This window comes from Eriocheir sinensis, chromosome 33 (assembly GCF_024679095.1).
Source record: "Eriocheir sinensis breed Jianghai 21 chromosome 33, ASM2467909v1, whole genome shotgun sequence".
NCBI classification, from domain to species: domain Eukaryota; kingdom Metazoa; phylum Arthropoda; class Malacostraca; order Decapoda; family Varunidae; genus Eriocheir; species Eriocheir sinensis.
In genome coordinates this window covers 17,806,274-17,827,475 of record NC_066541.1, presented here as the reverse complement: position 1 = coordinate 17,827,475, position 21,202 = coordinate 17,806,274, and the positions used below count along the sequence as shown (strand labels likewise).

Genomic DNA, 21,202 nt, shown 5'->3' with positions numbered 1-21,202 from the left:
CACACACACACACACACACACACACACACACACACACACACACACACACACACACACACACACACACACTGACAGATAGATAGATAGATATTTATTGACCACAAATATACATAAAACCAAAACATCATACATAAATCGGAAGTTATTTAAGAATGCTAATAATTCCGTTAATATAAGAACATTTCCAATTTCTAGTCCACATTCAGCACTTCAGTAAAATCTTTATATAGTCACTAAAATATACAGAGCTCTTGTGTCTTTACTGGCTAAAAAAATAGTTAAAAATTAAGCTTTACAAAGTTTGATAAATATATGAAACTACTTATTTGAGACATTTTCAGAATACATTATGATAAAAGAAAAACCTAAAGCCCTGGAAGATGACGAATTCCCTAAAATAAATATACTGAAATGTTAATAGCCTGGATATCTTAAAATATCCAGGACATTTATAATTGTAATGAGCTTATTCGGATCGGGCCCGTGATCAGGATATGATAAATTACACACACACACACACACACACACACACACACACACACACACACACACACACACACACGCACACGTTTAACTAGCCCGTATAACATTATGAGAGGTGTGGTGTCATCTGCCATCCGGTGTCGTGAGACATCCCATATCCATATTTTACCATCGCGGAACGTAAACTTTACTATCATGGAGTGACTAAGTGAAGCATCTAAGTGTAAAACAGTACTAATGAGGACTTAAATAGCGATGCAAGGCTTATTAGGTCACAAGAAGAAGAAGAAGAGTGATTGTTAATATCCTCGTTATATACACACACACACACATACGTCATCATTTGCTTTCATGATAAAATAAATAAACTTGGGTGGGACAGACCCCGACAAGCAGACGACAAAAGACACGGTACCTTGTTGAAATTCAGGTATATGAGGATATGGGATGTCTCATGATACCCGGATGTCTCATGACGCCACACCCTGGGCTTACACGACATTCGAAGTGGCCGTTAACACACACACACACACACACACACACAACCCTTAACAATAGGCTTGCTCCCCCCCCACCAACAGGCAAACAAGCGAATTACACGGAACAACTATTACTCACACACACACACACACACACACACACACACACACACGACCGTTAACTAGAGGCCTGCTCCCCCCCCCCACCAACAGGCAAACAAGCGGACTACGCCGAACAACTATCACACACACAAAGAAGAGTTGGCGGGACAAGCGCACTCCCTTCCTTTCTGCACCCTGTACCTTCCGTCAGCCCTTCAGTCTCTCACAAACCTCCACCTCCTCGACAAGTCTCCGTTCATCCTCATTCTGTGTGTTGGTGGCGGGAGCTCTTCGCCTGAACCCGCTGCTCCCGTATCTGCTAAGTGTTTATGTGTTACGGCCCCCGACTATGTATCTCCCGGGTCTCGGTTCGATACCCGCCCTCAGCACTTCCATGTTATGTGTCTGTGCTCCGTACCCGCCCACGTAAATGTTGGACTCGGTTCGAATCCCGCCCTCAGCACTTCCATGTTATGTGTCTGTGCTCCGTACCCGCCCACGTAAATGTTGGACTCGGTTCGAATCCCGCCCTCACCTACAAGCCCTGTCCTTAAGTAGGGGAGAGGGGTGATGATTCGGACAGTGGGATTGTCCGGCCATAGCACTTATTGTAAAGTGTATGGGAGTGAGTGCCGCGAGATTTTGTGTGAATATGCAAAACTTTGTTGCCTTGGCCCAGAAAGGGACAACCACGCCCTCAGAGCTGTTATTTTCGATGCAAGTCCTAATTTATGTTTTTTTTCATCTCGTATGTAATATTTTCAGGGTGGCAGACGTATTACCTTTGCAATCTTTGAGTTGGGACTGATAGTAATTATTTTTGGACATATTAATTAGGGTTTTTACGCGTTTCTTCAGGTATCTCTACCTGTCTTGTAGTATTTTATCTTTTCTGTTGTTTTTGAGGTACGTTGTGTTGTATTTCTGAGATTTATACATTCGTTAATTTCATTGTTGATCCAGGGAGCAGGGGGCCGTTTTATTTCACGGGTTACCATTGGAGCAAGGTTGTCTAAGCATCTGGTGAACACTGAAGTTAGTATGCTCACTTGGTCATTAACATTATCCGTGTTTAATATTTGATTCAGTTCGGTGACGTTGTTTAGCAGGCTTTCGCAGAATTTATCTTAAGTCTCTGAATGTTTTTATAACTGGTATTCGTTTTGGCTTTTTCATATTGACTGTGGCTGTGATAAGCTCGTGATCAGCGATAGGGATTACGTCACTCTGTAATATGAGGTCAGGGTTATTGGTTATCATTACATCCAGTAGTGTAGCAGTGGTGGGGGTTAGTCGTGTGGGTTTGCTTATTAGTTGTGTTAGTTTATTATTCTTTAGTAAGCGTGAGAGTTTGCTGGTAGGCGAGAGAAGGTCGTCATTTAGATCGCCTAGTACTAGGAATGTTTTTTCATGAAGCATAATAGATCGTATAGTTTCAGTTATATGATCATATGAATTAGCGAGTGCCTTTGGGTGTCTGTAAATACATCCTACTATGACAGATGGTAATATCCTGCACTGCACTCGGACCCATATGTCTTCAGTCCCGGTTTGTTTAGTTATTTTAGTGTCTATTATTTCAGAAGCAAGGGTATCACTAACATAGAGACAGACACCTGCACCTCGGCCGCCGTCGCACCTGAACACTTTATAATTGGGAATGTTGATGTATGTGTCGGGAGTGTAAGGGGAGAGCCATGTTTCGCTGACGCAAAGAATATCTGTATTTCTGTCACTCATTAACATTTTTATTTCATCAAAGTTTGCGAGTAGGGATTGGCCATTAATGTGATCTATGGTAAGACAGTCCTTGGAGTGTTCAGAGTTGTTAGGGTTTTCACTGCTGGCTTAAGGGAGAGGGAGAGGGAGAGAGAATAAGGGAGAGAGAGAGAATAAGAGAGAGAGAGAGAGAGAGAGAGAGAGAGAGAGAGAGAGAGAGAGAGAGAGATAGAGGGAGAGAGAGAGAGAGAGAGAGAGAGAGAGAGAGAGAGAGAGAAAAAAAAAAGGGTGATGGGTGTGTTGGCTTAATGGTGATGGGGGTATTGACTTAATGGTGATGGATGTGTTGGCTTAATGGTGATGGATGTGTTGGCTTAATGGTGATGGATGTGTTGGCTTAATGGTGATGGATGTGTTGGCTTAATGGTGATGGATGTGTTGGCTTAATGGTGATGGATGTGTTGGCTTAATGGTGATGGATGTGTTGGCTTAATGGTGATGGATGTGTTGGCTTAATGGTGATGGATGTGTTGGCTTCATGGTGATGGATGTGTTGGCTTAATGGTGATGGATGTGTTGGCTTAATGGTGATGGATGTGTTGGCTTAATGGTGATGGATGTGTTGGCTTAATGGTGATGGATGTGTTGGCTTCATGGTGATGGATGTGTTGGCTTAATGGTGATGGATGTGTTGGCTTAATGGTGATGGATGTGTTGGCTTAATGGTGATGGATGTGTTGGCTTAATGGTGATGGATGTATTGACTTAATGGTGATGGATGTGTTGGCTTAATGGTGATGGATGTGTTGGCTTAATGGTGATGGATGTGTTGGCTTAATGGTGATGGATGTGTTGGCTTAATGGTGATGGGGGTATTGACTTAATGGTGATGGATGTATTGACTTAATGGTGATGGATGTGTTGGCTTAATGGTGATGGATGTGTTGGCTTAATGGTGATGGATGTGTTGGCTTAATGGTGATGGATGTGTTGGCTTAATGGTGATGGATGTTTTGGCTTAATGGTGATGGATGTGTTGGCTTAATGGTGATGGATGTGTTGACTTAATGGTGATGGATGTGTTGGCTTAATGGTGATGGATGTGTTGGCTTAATGGTGATGGATGTGTTGGCTTAATGGTGATGGATGTGTTGGCTTAATGGTGATGGATGTGTTGGCTTAATGGTGATGGATGTGTTGGCTTAATGGTGATGGATGTGTTGGCTTAATGGTGATGGATGTATTGACTTAATGGTGATGGATGTGTTGGCTTAATGGTGATGGATGTGTTGGCTTAATGGTGATGGATGTGTTGTCTTAATGGTGATGGATGTGTTGGCTTAATGGTGATGGATGTGTTGGCTTAATGGTGATGGGGGTATTGACTTAATGGTGATGGATGTGTTGGCTTAATGGTGATGGATGTGTTGACTTAATGGTGATGGATGTGTTGGCTTAATGGTGATGGATGTGTTGGCTTAATGGTGATGGATGTGTTGGCTTAATGGTGATGGATGTGTTGGCTTAATGGTGATGGGGTTATTGACTTAATGGTGATGGATGTGTTGGCTTAATGGTGATGGATGTGTTGGCTTAATGGTGATGTATGTGTTGGCTTAATGGAGATTGATGTTGGCTTAATGGTGATGGAGGTGTTGGCTTAATGGTGATGGATGTGTTGGCTTAATGGTGATGGATGTGTTGGCTTAATGGTGATGGATGTGTTGGCTTAATGGTGATGGATGTGTTGGCTTAATGGTGATGGATGTGTTGGCTTAATGGTGATGGATGTGTTGGCTTAATGGTGATGGATGTGTTGGCTTAATGGTGATGGATGTGTTGGCTTAATGGTGATGGATGTGTTGGCTTAATGGTGATGGGGATATTGACTTAATGGTGATGGATGTGTTGGCTTAATGGTGATGGATGTGTTGGCTTAATGGTGATGGATGTGTTGGCTTAATGGTGATGGATGTGTTGGCTTAATGGTGATGGATGTGTTGGCTTAATGGTGATGGGTGTATTGACTTAATGGTGATGGATGTGTTGGCTTAATGGTGATGGATGTGTTGGCTTAATGGTGATGGATGTGTTGGCTTAATGGTGATGGATGTGTTGGCTTAATGGTGATGGATGTGTTGGCTTAATGGTGATGGATGTGTTGTCTTAATGGTGATGGATGTGTTGGCTTAATGGTGATGGCTGTGTTGGCTTAATGGTGATGGATGTGTTGGCTTAATGGTGATGGATGTGTTGGCTTAATGGTGATGGATGTGTTGGCTTAATGGTGATGGATGTGTTGGCTTAATGGTGATGGATGTGTTGGCTTAATGGTGATGGATGTGTTGGCTTAATGGTGATGGATGTGCTTGACATGGTGATGGATGTTGGCTTAATGCTCATGGATGTGTTGGCCTACATGGTGATGGATGTTTTGGTTGGTGATGGATGTGTTGTACATGTCCCTAGGATACATATTTTGTACGTTTTAGTGATCACCTGTGCAGTGGATCACAGGACCTGGGAGGCCATACAAGAAGTTTGGAAGCCATCGGATGATAATTTTTTTTTTTTTTTTTTTTTTTTTTTTTTTTTTTTTTTTATTTTTTTATATTTTTTTTTTTTTTGTTTTTTTAATAAAAAACAAAGTTTTTCAGTTCTTCTTAATGTTAAGTCAAGATAAAAAGTTTGAAGTCCCTTAATTTAACTTTATTCCATTAAAACTTTAATTTTTTTTTTTTTTTCAAAATCGGGTATGATGTACCCATGGTTAGTGGTGTTAATGGTGATGGATGTGTTGGCTTAATGGTGATGGATGTGTTGGCTTAATGGTGATGGATGTGTTGGCTTAATGGTGATGGATGTGTTGGCTTAATGGTGATGGATGTGTTGGCTTAATGGTGATGGATGTGTTGGCTTAATGGTGATGGATGTGTTGGCTTAATGGTGATGGATGTGTTGGCTTAATGGTGATGGATGTGTTGGCTTAATGGTGATGGATGTGTTGGCTTAATGGTGATGGATGTGTTGGCTTAATGGTGATGGATGTGTTGGCTTAATGGTGATGGATGTGTTGGCTTAATGGTGATGGGGGTATTGACTTAATGGTGATGGATGTGTTGGCTTAATGGTGATGGATGTGTTGGCTTAATGGTGATGGGGGTATTGACTTAATGGTGATGGATGTGTTGGCTTAATGGTGATGGATGTGTTGGCTTAGCAAGATGTAGGTAACAGGAGAGAGAGACACGGGGAGAGATGGAGAGAAAAAGAGATGATAGAGAGAGTCACTGGAGAGAATGTCATGCAGTATGTATATGGACCAGCCTCGTGTGTCATGCAGTATGTTTTCTGTCAGATATGTTTTGTCTTCCCAGAGCTGCCGTGACGGAGGCCGGACTCGTGTGGGACCGCGGAGATGCCGGGCCAAGCAGGGGAGACATCACGGAGAGTCACACCAAGATAGATAGGTCAATTTAGGCCAACAAATGTCAACAGTGTGTTAATGAGGATAGGTTATCACTGGTTAGCTGTCTAATCATTGGGAGTGACTAGTGTGCAGAGCTCGGCAACATTATGGAATACTAAATGATATCAAGTGATTGTTTCTAGTCTTAAATTTACTCTCTCCTCCTCCTCCTCCTCCTCCTCCTCCTCCTCCTCTCTGTCTATCTTCATCCCTTCCTTCCTTTTAATGAATAAGTTATCTTTTGCTTAATTAACATTTATAATTCTTTATGGTGGTCAAATCTTGCATCTCATTTCCCTATCGTCCATTCTCTCTCCTCCTCCTCCTCCTCCTCCTCTCTATATATATATCTTCATCCCTTCCTTCCTTTTAATTAATGTCTAAGTTATCCTTTGAGTGACGTTCTTTCTGGCGGTCAAATCTTGCATCCTATTTCCTATCATCCATTCTCTCTCTTCCTCCTCCTCCTCTGTCTATCTTCATCCCTTCTTTCCTTTTAATTAATGTCTAAGTTATCTTTTGCTCAAGGTTCTTTCCAGTGTGTTTGTGGTGCCCGGCTCTGCTTGCTAGTTTGTTTTGTCACTGTATAATTGTCAATCCTAGTTTTTGTCATTGTATAATTGTCAATCCTAGTTTTTGTCATTGTATAATTGTCAATCCTAGTTTTTGTCACTGTATAATTGTGAGTCCTAGTTTGTTTTGTCACTGTATAATTGTCAGTCCTAGTTTGTTTTGTCACTGTATAATTGTCAGTCCTAGTTTGTTTTGTCACTGTATAATTGTCAGTCCAAGTTTGTTTTGTCACTGTATAATGGTCGGTCCCAGCCAGGCGCCTCTTCCATGTAAAGATATCGGCAGCTTCAAGCCTTGCCGATATCTCAATCCGTACGTGAATGTAAATTAACCGAAATCCTTGTTACTAAGCCCTGCACGGTGCTCTCTCACATAATGCTTCTTTAAATTTTCAGTCTCACTTAATTTCCGGGGTTAGTAATATATTTTGCCATAAGTTAACTCCCCGTGATGGCCAGTTTCATGTACTATATATAAGTAATTTGCCTTTTGCATGGCTATAATTCTGCATCTGTGTCTAAGGCCCAGTTTCACAGTTCCTCATGATGGGTTAGTAAGCTCCGAAACCAATACCAGAGCCTTTGAAATTTCCTTGTATGGTGTCTGGAGTTTATATTCAAGTTCACAAATTTGACGAGACTATACAGGAAAGGTCTTGTGTGTTTATGCTACGAAGGAAAGGGAGGAGAAGGGAGATGAGATTAGGAGACGAGTGAGCCGAGATCCTGTTTATATTCAAGTTCACAAATTTGACGAGACTATACAGGAAAGGTCTTATATTGTCATGATACGAAGGAAAGGGAGGAGAAGGGAGATGAGATTGGGAGACGAGTGAGCCGAGATCCTGTTTATATTCAAGTTCACAAGTTTGATGAGACTATACAGGAAAGTTCTTGTGTGTTTATGGTACGTAGGAAAGGGAGGGGAAGGGAGATGAGATTGAGAGACGAGTGAGCCGAGATCCTGTTTATATTCAAGTTCACAAGTTTGATGAGACTATACAGGAAAGTTCTTGTGTGTTTATGGTACGTAGGAAAGGGAGGGGAAGGGAGATGAGATTGAGAGACGAGTGAGCTGAGATGGTGTTTATATTCAAGTTTACAAATTTGACAACACAATACAGGAAAAGCTCTTTGTATTTAGTGTGTCATCGAAGACCGCGCCATTTTGAACAGTATGGGATTCTATAGCTTGGTTCGGGAGTGTTACAAAGACCATGATGGACTGTGGAAGCGGCCCTTAATGTTCCCTTTTCTAATATGCCTCTCTGTTTTTCCAGGATGCCGCGGACGGACCATGCAGAGGACTCATCGCGACGACACCAACGGTTTGGTTAAGTGGGTTCTCTTGTGTGTGCGTCTGTGTGTGAATGGCAGGCCTGTCGTATGATTGTGTGTGTGTGTGCGTTGGCGGTATGCCTTCGCACTATTATTTTGTTAGGATGTATTTTTTTGTGTGTGAACTTTTTGCACGTAATCTTTTTTTATACCCATAGCTAGCGTTTGTTTGTGTGGCAGTGTTCCGGGAGATGGACGCCGGGGGACATGGGTTTGGGGAGGCGCACATGACCTCCTCTGTCCGTGACCTCTTCAGCTGGGGAGACCGGTAAGCATTTTGATATAGTTGTGTGGATAATGGATATTGTTTTTTACAGCTAAAGAAACCACTCTAGGGCAATGAGAAAATAGGTTTAGAAAAAGCCCGTTAACCCCTTCCCGGCAGCAGGGCTGACATGATTTTCCACCAAGTTTAGTAGAAAACACTCACTTGTCAATCCTGTGTTGTGAGAATTACTGTTTGGAACTCTCTCATACACGGGAGATTTTAGTGCGGCTGGTGGTCGCAGTGAGCGTTTAGCACCACCAGCAAATACGCCTAATGCCCACTGCAAGCGTTTAACAATGAAAGGGTTAAGTTGGACTGGTTATATGTATATTGATACATTCAAATGAAGGTTTAGAGTGTAACCACTGATGGTACATGAGTCAGGATCATCAAAATCATCCAAAAAAATCAGCATCTATATCCTCAGCTGCCAAAGGAGTCATTTCCTCCGGCTCAAGAGGTCTCTTACTCCTTGACATGATAGACTATAATAATAAAAGAAACTAGGAAAAATGCAAAAATTCCCAGTGTCAGCTGATGTGCGTTGCATATGTAGTGCGGCGACGGCCTGATGAACGAGCCTCCCATAACCCACTTAGCCAGGGGGGTACCTCTTTGGCCGACTCGGTAAGGAGTGGCTCTCCCGTCACGCTGGTCACGGGTTCAATCCCAGGCAGCCGGCGAATACCCTGATCTTGATTAATTTCTCGTGTTATTTCGATACACGCAGAGGACGTGTTGAGAAATAGGAAGGATTTAGAAAAGAAGCTCGTCGGGGCATTACACATATCCAACAAGGCACAAGGGTGACTGTCCTTGAGAGGCAATGTTGGCAAGTGTCCAGGGGTTTGAGATGCCTAATAATAATTTATTTTGTTCATTTTGTCAGTAGTAAGGAATCTTCTATTTTTTGGGGGGGTCGGCGCAGCCCGTTCTGGCGCAGGCGAGTGTTTATAGTGGCGCCATGATACTATCTAATGAGGGGAAATGAGAGCAAACGTCTGTACACAGACGCGCCGACAAAAAGTCCCAATTTCCAAACGTCTCTATATAGATCCTCCGCCGGGAAGGGCTTAACCCGTGGCATCTAGCCGAGAGTCGCTTGTTGTCTACTTTAAAGAATTTGACGTGTTTACTGTATGGATAGCTAATTCAGTCTGCCGTGACCTTACTGCACCACTTATCATGCATGGTGGGTTGAGGTATGCCACAACCACCTACAATTAGCTTGAATCAAGGGTTTTATGGCGAGCCCTTTTTAGGGTCCACCGTACCACAGCCATGACTCGTGAAAGCCCAGAAAAGGGTCTGGCGATGTTCTTGGGTTAATTGCTGCTCCTTCAGAGACAAAAGTTATGAGCGGCCGAAAGAGAAGTCAGTTTCGGGAGGAGAGGTGTCTCGATACGTCATTCCTCGTGAGAGAATACAAATCAAAGGCAGAAGGAGATATAGACACAGGAAGGATGCTCCAGGGTTTACCAGTGTAAGGGATGAAAGAATGAAGATGCTGGTTAACTCTTGCATAATGGGTTTGGACAGTATTGGGATGAAAGAATGAAGATGCTGGTAAACTCTTGCATAAGGGGTTGGACAGTATAGGGATGAAAGAATGAAGATGCTGGTTAACTTGCATAAGGGGTTGGACAGTATAGGGGTGAAAGAATGAAGATGCTGGTTAACTCTTGCATAATGGGTTGGACAGTATTGGGATGAAAGAATGAAGATGCTGGTTAACTCTTGCATAAGGGGTTGGACAGTATAGGGGTGAAAGAATGAAGATGCTGGTTAACTCTTGCATAATGGGTTGGACAGTATTGGGATGAAAGAATGAAGATGCTGGTTAACTCTTGCATAAGGGGTTGGACAGTATAGGGATGAAAGAATGAAGATGCTGGTTAACTTGCATAAGGGGTTGGACAGTATAGGGATGAAAGAATGAAGATGCTGGTTAACTCTTGCATAAGGGGTTGGACAGTATAGGGATGAAAGAATGAAGATGCTGGTTAACTCTTGCATAAGGGGTTGGACAGTATAGGGATGAAAGAATGAAGATGCTGGTTAACTTGCATAAGGGGTTGGACAGTATAGGGATGAAAGAATGAAGATGCTGGTTAACTCTTGCATAAGGGGTTGGACAGTATAGGGATGAAAGAATGAAGATGCTGGTTAACTAGCAAAAGCGGTTGGACAGTATTGGGATGAAAGAATGAAGATGCTGGTTAACTCTTGCATAAGGGGTTGGACAGTATAGGGATGAAAGAATGAAGATGCTGGTTAACTTGCATAAGGGGTTGGACAGTATAGGGATGAAAGAATGAAGATGCTGGTTAACTCTTGCATAAGGGGTTGGACAGTATAGGGATGAAAGAATGAAGATGCTGGTTAACTTGCATAAGGGGTTGGACAGTATAGGGATGAAAGAATGAAGATGCTGGTTAACTCTTGCATAAGGGGTTTGGACAGTATAGGGATGAAAGAATGAAGATGCTGGTTAACTCTTGCATAATGGGTTTGGACAGTATAGGGATGAAAGAATGAAGATGCTGGTTAACTCTTGCATAATGGGTTTGGACAGTATAGGGATGAAAGAATGAAGATGCTGGTTAACTCTTGCATAAGGGGTTGGACAGTATTGGGTATATGTAAGAGTAGTATTTATATATATGTGTGAAAAATTATTTAAATGAGTATATAATGTTAGGAATTGCAAAAATGATTATATATGCATAATAGAGGAGATCGGTGATGACAACCATTTTTAGTTTAAGAAAAATTCAATTAAGTATGGAAGAGACACAGATGGAATTTATACATTCTTAAAAATACTTAAAACTACTTATCCTCCCTAATTTCTATCTTTCCCATACTTAATTAAATTTTGGCATTACAATTTTTTTGACCTTAACCTGGTGGTGGTGGTAGCAGCGTGGGTCATGTATCTTAATGGTTCCTCCAAGCGAGAAAAATGAGAAAAATCACCCTCACACAAACCATTTCATAATATATATCAAAGCATTTGTGATCAGATTATGCATCATCTATTTCGGGGAGTTTAAATCATGGCACAAATTTGGCCCGTCGCTGCTACACGGTAAAGCCACAAATTATAGCCGGGAGCATTCTGGACCATCTAGAAAAGCATAATTTAATTCATGATTCACAGCATAGGTTCACAAAGGATAGGTCTTGCCTTACTAGTTGTCCTTCTACACTAAAGTAATCGAGGCGGTTGACCGAGATGAAAACTATGACATAATGTATCTAGATTTCAGTAAAGCGTTCGACAAAGTCCCTCATCACCGGCTATTACTAAAATTACAGGCTCACGGCGTAGCTGGTAAAGTTTTGAACTGGATCAGGGCATGGCTCAGTGGTAGGAAGCAGAGTGCAAATCAATGGTAAAAAATCTGAATGGGGCAGTGTTACGAGTGGAGTCCCACAAGGGTCGGTGCTGGGTCCTCTGCTTTTTATTATTTACATCAATGACTTGGACAGGAATTAGTAGTGATGTCAGCAAGTTCACAGATGATACCAAGATCAGTAGTGTAATCCAATCAGACAGGGACGCTACTGTTCTCCAGGATGAGTTTGACAGACTATATGATTGGGCGGGGAAGTGGCAGATGGAATTCAATGTTGGGAAGTGTAGCATTCTGAGTGTAGGTAGGAATCATCCCTCACACAATTACTCCTTAAATGGCACTCCTCTAAGCAGGTCTGGGCTTGAGAGAGACTTAGGAGTCCTAGTGAGTGCTGACCTCCGTCCTAGGGCTCAATGCATTCAGGCCAAAAATTGGGTCAACAGAGTACTTGGTTTCATCTCAAGGAGCGTAAGCAATAGGAGTGCTGAAGTCATCCTCAAACTTTACTTAGCACTAGTTAGATCTCATCTCGATTATGCGGTTCAGTTCTGGTCCCCCTACTATAGAATGGATATCAAGGTGTTAGAATCTGTACAGAGGAGGATGACAAAGATGATTCAGGGGGTGAGAAACTTGCCTTATGAAGACAGGCTGAAGCAGTTAAATCTACACTCGCTAGAAAGGCGAAGGTTGCGAGGAGACTTGATCGAAGTCTATAAATGGATGAAGGGATTTAATAAAGGGGATGTCAATAAGATTTTGATAGTAAAAGAGCCAGGTAGGATGCGTGGCAATGGTTTTAAGTTAGACAAATTCAGATTCAACAAAGACATAGGCAAGAATTGGTTTACTGACAGAGTGGTGGATGAGTGGAACAGGCTTGGGGGCCATGTTGTGGGTGCCAATACCATAGATACATTCAAGAAGAGGTTAGATAAAGCCATGGCCTTGTATAGCCTAACCAGCCTCTTGCAGACTCCTTATGTTCTTAACTCTTGCATAAGGAGTTTGGACACACAAACCATTTCATAATATATATCAAAGCATTTGTGATCAGATTATGCATCATCTATTTTGGGGGGTTTAAATATCATGGCACAAACTTGGCCCATCGCTGCTACACGGTAAAGCCACAAACTTGGCCTGTCGCTGCTGCCGGGTTAATGGAGCAGCCACCTGTGTCTGAGCCAAGATGTCTGGATGTCTCTGCCGCTGCCTCTCCGCATGTCTGAGTCTCCCTGTACTTCCAGTGTGTTGCCCCGCCTGGAGAGACACGTTGATGGAGGTGGCCGTGTGTGTCACCCTTTGCCTGTATCCTCTGGCGCCCAGGTAAACAATGATAATGATTATGATAATACCAATAATAGTAATGAATATAATAATACCAATAATAGTAATGAATATAACAATACCAATAATAGTAATGAAATGATAGTCGGTCAAATAATGAGATCATTAAATACTGTTGCTCTTGTATAATTTTCATAGTGTGTCTAATTCTCCGTCAGTCTCCTGGGTTGTGTCTAAGTCGGTCTTGTTCTTTCAGAGGCGCGTAAGCGGAGAGCATCGGCGCAGCGCGGGAGCAGCACGTCAGGGTGTAGGGTGTTTGTTTAGCTGGTGTAGGGTGTTAGGGTGTTAGGGTGTTAGGTGTAACAACGGTTGGCTCTTTCACAGAACGGGTGTGATTCCGTTCTGCGTTTGAGTCTTCCACCTTCAGACGGTCTCCCTCCGAGATGTCTGAAGTTTTTTTTGTCGGTTTTCTCCGTAGGAGGAAGCCGACTCTAGCTACTCTGGCCTCTCTTCCGGGGGTCAGAGCGGTCGGGCTCTGCTTGGCCAGGCGTTAGTCTTTCGCGTTGTCTCCGCCGACGTTTTGCCAGACTCTTCCGTAAGGTTGAGCCTGGCTTTTTTATTAGGTGGATCAGGCTGCCTTCTTCCAAGGAGTCTGATGGGAGTGGAGTCTTTTTTTTGGTGTATGTCTGTGGGTACTTAGTGGGTAAGGGAGGTGGGGTAGAATGGTGGGTGGGCTGGAAGTGGGTGGGGGGATGAGCCTCCTGGGATTTGGGTTGTGTCGAGCCTTACCGCCTGGTGTGTTGGGTAACCTTCACGCCAGGGGGGGGGTGCCAAGACCATATCCATCTCCTGGGCAGGGCGATTCCCCTTTCCCATGCCAACTGGCCCTCCTCCGTCTGCCTCCCAAACCCCGCTGAGTGCTTGTGTGTGTTATTTTATTTAGGATGTCTTTTTTCTATGCCTTTTTACCGTGTGTTTATACCCAATAGCTAGCGTGTGTGTGTGTGTGTGGCAGTCCGGAGTCGAGTGAAGCGAGGACAACACATCACGTCACTACGGTATATCCACGGGATTTGGTTTAGTGTGTGCTGTGTGTGTTTGTGGGTGTGTGGGCAGGGCTGCCGTGTGTTTGACCTGGGGCTGTGTGTTGCGGTGTGACTGCGAGGATTTGATTTCTATGTATGTTTTTTTCCCCATAACCCCCTTCCTCCCTAGCTCTTTAGCTGTTGTGTGCGAGGCGCTGGGTGGATGCTGCCGGGCGACCAACGGCGGTGGCGGTGTGCAACGCGGGAGCTGCTGAGGTTTGGGGTAGCACTACGGTGCAGGTTATGTAGGGTGTGTGAGTTTTTTTTTTTGTGTGAGTGTCTTTTTTTTGTGTGGGGTGTTGGCGGGGGACTTAGCTAATCACTGTGTCAGGAAGGCATGGGCGTGGCCGTCTGTCCATCAGGCCGACGGGCGGGTGTGCCACCTGGCAGTCAGGCTAGCAGGTGACAGGCAAGCTATCTGGTGGTAAGGCTGTCAGTCGGGCCATCAGATAGGTAGGCAGGCCACCTTGCGGTCGGGTTGTCGGGCGGGCACCCCACCCTCGGTCAGGTAGGCAGGCAGCAGCGTCTACGCTGAGCCGTACGGCTACACGTACGAACGCACGGAACCCGTACGCTACGTTCCGCTGCACTGACGCTCGTCGTACCTCTGCTCGCACGCTTGCGGGCGGGTTGTGGGCGCGGGGCGGATGGGCGGACGGGCGGGCGTCAGTGGGAACGGGCGGGCGGACGGGTGGTCGGGCGGGTAGGGAGTCGGAGCAACGCTTGAAAGACGCGCAGATAGATGTCAGATTCTCCCGTAGGGAGGTCTGGCAAGGTGTTAGTTTAGGCGGCGGAGTTGTACGCGGGCCAGTCTGTGTTACAGCTTTGCCGTCAGGGTAGCTCCTTACGAGCTGCCCAAACTGAGGACCAGTTTTCCTCACAGGAGGAGGCTGGTGGGGCCTAGGGTGTTAGGGGTACAACGGTTGGCTCTTTCACAGAACGGGTGTTTTCCGTTCTGCGTTTGAGTCTGCCGCCTTTGGGCGTCTCCCTCTGAGATGTCGGTTAGGATTTCTTTTTTTTATATGTCCGTGTGTGTAACTGTTGCCTTTTAGCCTGTTGTGTTCCTGAGCAGCAAGAAGAGGCGGCTGTGGTGACCCGCCCGATGCGGAAGGCTTCTGGGCCCTGTCGGCGGGGGCGCACCTCTCTGGCTGACTGGTTGACCAGGCTTTGACCAGGTGGCCGGGGAGGCGCATCCTCGCTGGGCGGGGTCTGGGGGCCCTCCGTCTTGGGGAGGTCGCTGCAGCAGGAGGAGGTAACTACTGCTGGTTTTGTAAGGCATTGTGGTTGAGAGCACCTTGCAGCTGTAACGTGAATTTCGTTCCGTAATAAACAATGTACCGCCGTGCTGCCTGTCCTTCCTCCCTCCCAGCACTGTGTACGTCTGTGTGTGTGTGTTGCTTAATTCTCCCTCACTGCACTGTGTGTACGTCTGTGTGTGTGTGTTGCTCTGTCTCTCTCTCTCAATCTCTCTCTCTGTCTCTGTCTCTCTCTGTCTGTCTCTCTATCTCTCAATCTCTCTGTGTCTTTCTCTCTCTCTAGTTAGTAAAGAACGGGCAGCGTTTGCCATGGAAGACTCTACAGTATACATAAGAGTCTACAGTGTACATCCCAACCCTCTATGGCCGTTGCTGCTCCACCCGGGCATTACCACATCCACCCGGGTCTACAAGAAACCTCCACGGCCGAGCCTCAACCACAGAACACACCGCTACCGTTGATGAGGTTCCACGCCCCGGACTACCGCCATGTTAGCCTCGATAATAGTCCTCGGCGCACTTGTTCTGAGACGTCCTGGTGAGTGAGTGCCCTAATTGCCTTCATGGATAATATCACAGGTATCCTATGGTTCAGGTGTGATGTCAGATATTTTTGTTATTGTGTCGTAAATATCCAGTGATTATTTCCAAGTCGCTGAATGTTCATCGCACACAGTTTGTCTTCGAGTAAAAACACTGATTAATATCCATGATCGGTTAGGTTACAAACTCCCTCGATTTCAGACTGGAGAGCTACACAACACTGGTCATCCGCTGAGTGGTTGAATTCCTGGTCTACCGGCCCCTGGAGGAGTGGTCGATTGCCTGGTCTACTGTGGATATGAGTGGTTGATTCCCTGGTCTACCCCTGGATGACGCGGCTGTTCCTATGCAGGGGAAGACTCACACAAGCGATAAGGTAAGGTTTTAATGGCTGGGTTTACAAGAGGTTTTAATAGCTGGGTTCAAGAGAGGTTTTAATAGCTGGGTTCAAGAGAGGTTTTAATAGCTGGGTTCAAGAGAGGTTTTAATGGCTGGGTTCAAGAGAGGTTTTAATAGCTGGGTTCAAGAGAGGTTTTAATGGCTGGGTTTACAAGAGGTTTTAATGGCTGGGTTCAAGAGAGGTTTTAATAGCTGGGTTCAAGAGAGGTTTTAATAGCTGGGTTCAAGAGAGGTTTTAATAGCTGGGTTCAAGAGGTTTTAATAGCTGGGTTCAAGAGAGGTTTTAATAGCTGGGTTCAAGAGAGGTTTTAATAGCTGGGTTCAAGAGAGGTTTTAATAGCTGGGTTCAAGAGGTTTTAATAGCTGGGTTCAAGAGAGGTTTTACTGGCTGGGTTCAATAGAGGTTTTAATGGCTGGGTTCAAGAGAGGTTTTAATAGCTGGGTTCAAGAGAGGTTTTAATAGCTGGGTTCAAGAGAGGTTTTAATAGCTGGGTTCAAGAGGTTTTAATGGCTGGGTTTACAAGAGGTTTTAATAGCTGGGTTCAAGAGAGGTTTTAATAGCTGGGTTCAAGAGAGGTTTTAATAGCTGGGTTCAAGAGAGGTTTTAATAGCTGGGTTCAAGAGAGGTTTTAATAGCTGGGTTCAAGAGAGGTTTTAATAGCTGGGTTTACAAGAGGTTTTAATGGCTGGGTTCAAGAGAGGTTTTAATGGCACATATCTACTGAATGTTGCTGTGTTACATATCTTGACATGCTCTCAGGGTAAGGAGTGTTCTGATATGGTGCCTTCCCCCTCCCCAGCACCTGTCTGACCTGGAGACTACCCCCTGAGCCTGACGGTGGAGCTGTGGGCCCTGCACCAGACCCCCCCCCCCCCCCACACCACCCACAGCAGGGGCAGGGCATTGAGACTCCCCCCACAGGCTAAGACAGGGAAGGACTTGAAGATCCAGGTTTTTGTCATCTGCACAGGAATTGACACTATAGACAATAATTGACAATATAGTTTCCTTTTTTGTGTGTGCCCTTGAGCTGTCTCCTTTGTTGTAGAAAAAAAATACTTGACAAGGCTTTCATAGGTGTTTGGGGCATTTCCAGGGGTAGTTTAATGACCCTGGTGGTAGTCTGACCCTTCCTCTGCGCAATGAACTTTAAAAAAACGCTCATAAAAATGCAGATATTAACCCAGTAGCAGCGGGGATCATGTTTCTTAATGGTCCCTCCAAGCGAGAAAAATGAGAAAAAATCGCCCCTCACACAAACCATTTCATATATATCAAAGCATTTGCGATCAGATTATGTATCATCTATTTTTTGGGGTTTATATCATGGCACAAATTTGGCCTGTCGCTGCTACACGGTAAAGCCACAAATTTGGCCCATCACTGCTACCGGGTTAACCTCATTATCGTGTTAAAATCCCTGTATCTCACTGTTATCTTCCTCTCCCTCTATATTATTTGTCAATCTCTCTCTTTCTCTCTCTCCCACAGATGTCTAAGGTTCTGCCCATGCAGCTGAAGGGTGCCAATGCCTACAAATGCATCGACCACAGGTGTGCGCTGGACATTGCCTACAATTCATGGTTCAAATGGTATGTTGGAGGAATTCTTTGATGTATTTGAGGGACTGGGATACCTGCTGGATGGTACAGGTAAATTACTTTGCTCACAACTGAGAGAGCCCGGGTTCGATTCCCGGGCAGAGTGGAAAAATTTTGGCGGCTTTTCCGATACCCTACGCCCCTGTCCACCCAGCAGTGAATGGGTACCAGGTATTAATCGGGGGTTGTGTCCCGTCTCCTGGGGTCTGTTCCCTTCTCCTATAATCCTTTCCTCTTCTGTCTCTCTCCGGCATATGACCACAGATGTTGCACCCACTAAACAAAACTTTCCAACAGTTGAATTACAGTTTGGTCCAAGTGTTGTCCCTGTGGCTCACCCCCCTAGAGAAATACCTGTCGCTCTGAGGGATAAACTTAAGAAGGAATTAGACCATATGGAAAGACTAGGTGTCATTGTTGAAGAAAATAAGCCCACAGATTGGCTCAATAGTATGGTTATTACATGTGGCATCCTTGTGTGTTACAGCTAATATATATACTGTGTCATCTGCATATAGAAGTAGTGGATAGGAAACACTAATTGACATACCATTTACATAACATAAGAATAAAACAGGTCCCAGGATTTATATATATTTATTTATTTTCTTTTAATCAAGGTTTTAGTAAGAAGAGGAACCCTGTACCCTGCCTTCCACTACACACACACACACACACACACACACACACACACACACACACACACACACACACACACACACACACACACACACACACAAAAAAAAAAAAAATAGCCCAGTGATTTTTCCATTTCTTTACTTGCCTCCTAAACATAACCCACCCTTGTTTGACCCCACCGTGACCTCCCGCGACCTAACCTAACCTTACCTGACCTTTCCCAGGGAGCGTCGGCGGAGATCGAGCTGGCTGAAGGTTGGCGGCCGGGTCAAGCTCGCAACGGACAAGGAGTTCTGTGAGATGTGCTCGGCCGATGTTGCTGACCTCGGCCACATCAATGTTACTAAGGTGGCGGAGGTGTGGGACTACATCTACATTGACGACGGACTCAAGGAGATCGCCGAGACTACTACTATTACTATTACCATTACTACACTATACTACTATGTGTACTATTAAATCCTCTATACAGCTACCATGTGTACTATTGAATCCCTTATATAGTACTTTCATGACAGCTGATACTACTACTACTACTACTATGACCACTCAATCCCTGGTAAGTACAATGTCATTATCATCATTATTTAGGTTAAGGTCCATTAAATTCAATCTTCCTGAGCGGTTGGACGCTTTATGGCTCTCCTCCATTCTACTCTGTCTTCCGCCCAATGCTTATACGGTCCTATCAATCCCAAGTCTTCCTGTACACACCTTCTCCATGTTTTCCTAGGTCTACCAACTGGTCTCCTTCCTTCTACCTCCATTCTGCTCTGTCTTCTGCCCAATGCTCATCCAATCCCATCACTGCTAAGTCTTCCTGTACACACCTTCTCCATGTTTTCCTAGGTCTACCAACTGGTCTCCTTCCTTCTACCTCCAATCTCTCCAACACTCCCAGCACTGTATCCTCCCCTGCTCTCTTTACATGTCCAAACCATTGGAGTCTTTCCCTTCTGAGCACTGTTTCCAGGTCCTCTACTAAAACTCCCAGCACTGTGTCCTCCCCTGCTCTCTTTACATGTCTCTGCCAAATATTTCCCTCTCCCTGCCTCTGTCCCTGCCAAATCACTCTCTCCCTGCCTGTGTCCCTGCCATATCTCTCCCTCCCTGCCAAATCTAGCCTCTCCTCCTTACCTAACCTACCTTACCCTACCCTAAGCTGCCCTAACCTCCCTGTCTCTCTCTCCACCAGGTTGACAAGCCACCACCAAGCTGGGTTTTTTCAGCCGCCGCCGAGTGGCTTAAAACTACCCACATGCTGTCCAGAAGACCACCTATCAACCCGGACTCTAGATTCTAGGATTAAAGATGAGCTCCAGGAGGGCAGCATGAGCCAATGCAAGATGGCGTATGTATATACTTATGAATGTATACACTTAGAATATCTCTTTGATAAGGCTTTTGTCGGAGTTGTGGATATTTCCAGGGGTAGTTCTATGACCCTGGTGGTAGTGTGACCCCTCCTCTGTCATGAACCTGAAGAAACACCTATTTGACAAGGCTTTCATAGGAGTTTAGGGCATTTCCAGTAGTAGTTCTATGACCCTGGTGGTAGTGTGACCCCTCCTCTGTACCATGAACCTGAAGAAACACCTATTTGACAAGGCTTTCATAGGAGTTGAGGGCATTTTCAGTAGTAGTTCTATGACCCTGGTGGTAGTGTGACCCCTCCTCTGTACCATGAACCTGAAGAAACACCTATTTGACAAGGCTTTCATAGGAGTTTAGGGCATTTCCAGGAGTAGTTCTATGACCCTGGTGGTAGTGTGACCCCTCCTCTGTACCATGAACCTGAAGAAACACCTATTTGACAAGGCTTTCATAGGAGTTGAGGGCATTTCCAGTAGTAGTTCTATGACCCTGATGGTAGTGTGACCCCTCCTCTGTACCATGAACCTGAAGAAACACCTATTTGATAAGGCCTTCATAGGAGTTGAGGGCATTTCCAGGAGTAGTTCTATGACCCTGGTGGTAGTGTGACCCCTCCTCTGTACCATGAACCTGTAGAAACACTCATGAGAACCCAAATGACCCCCTCTTTGACCTTTATGAATAGGTAATGTGAGAAGCGAAGGTGTCTTGCAATACCGCCCTTAGAGAACACTCATTAGAACCCGATTTATAACTTTTTTGGGCGGTACATAAAATCCCTGCTCAAGGTCTCCATACAGCAGGAGGTGTAACGTATGTGTGGGTTTTCGAGCAAAATCTGGAAACCTATCTACGTTATTGGGGCTATTTCCTTGCAAATGGGGACTTTCCTGGGAGAGTACATCACGGCAAAGCCATTTCTGGTCTCAAAATTGCAATACAGCGCCTACCGGTCGAGATAGCCTTGTCTCGTTCTGTCTCTCTCTTATCTCTGTGTGTTATGTAAAGGCTGGCCTCTAACAATACATGCAAAAACATATGTAACTGTACCTAATGGGCTATTAAGAAATGTTTTAAATGTTTCAAATGTTCTGTCTTTACCTCACAGTTAATTCATTCTTCCTCATATATATATCTTGATTGCCCTCTCATCTTTTTAATTAATCCTCGATCGCTCTCTCTTAATCATCCCAGCCAGCTGTTCCTTATAGGGCACTCACAC

At 44.7% G+C, this 21,202-nt stretch overlaps 2 long non-coding RNA genes across 5 annotated transcripts in view; both read left to right on the top strand.

Annotated features, from left to right (window-relative positions):
* Positions 1-13,784, top strand: part of LOC127006818 (uncharacterized) — a 17,899-nt gene extending 4,115 nt beyond the window's left edge. The window contains exons 2-5 of one of the 4 annotated variants that reach the window (XR_007759775.1): positions 6,161-6,253; positions 8,105-8,430; positions 13,043-13,121; positions 13,339-13,784. This is a non-coding gene — a long non-coding RNA (uncharacterized LOC127006818). The other 3 variants (XR_007759776.1, XR_007759777.1, XR_007759774.1) reach the window with 3 other exon arrangements.
* Positions 13,785-14,819: 1,035 nt separating this feature from the next.
* Positions 14,820-19,932, top strand: LOC127006861 (uncharacterized). Its single transcript, XR_007759791.1, has 4 exons — positions 14,820-15,961; positions 16,168-16,342; positions 17,166-17,958; positions 18,831-19,932. It is a non-coding gene; the product is annotated as an uncharacterized LOC127006861 (long non-coding RNA).
* Positions 19,933-21,202: the final 1,270 nt, after the last annotated feature.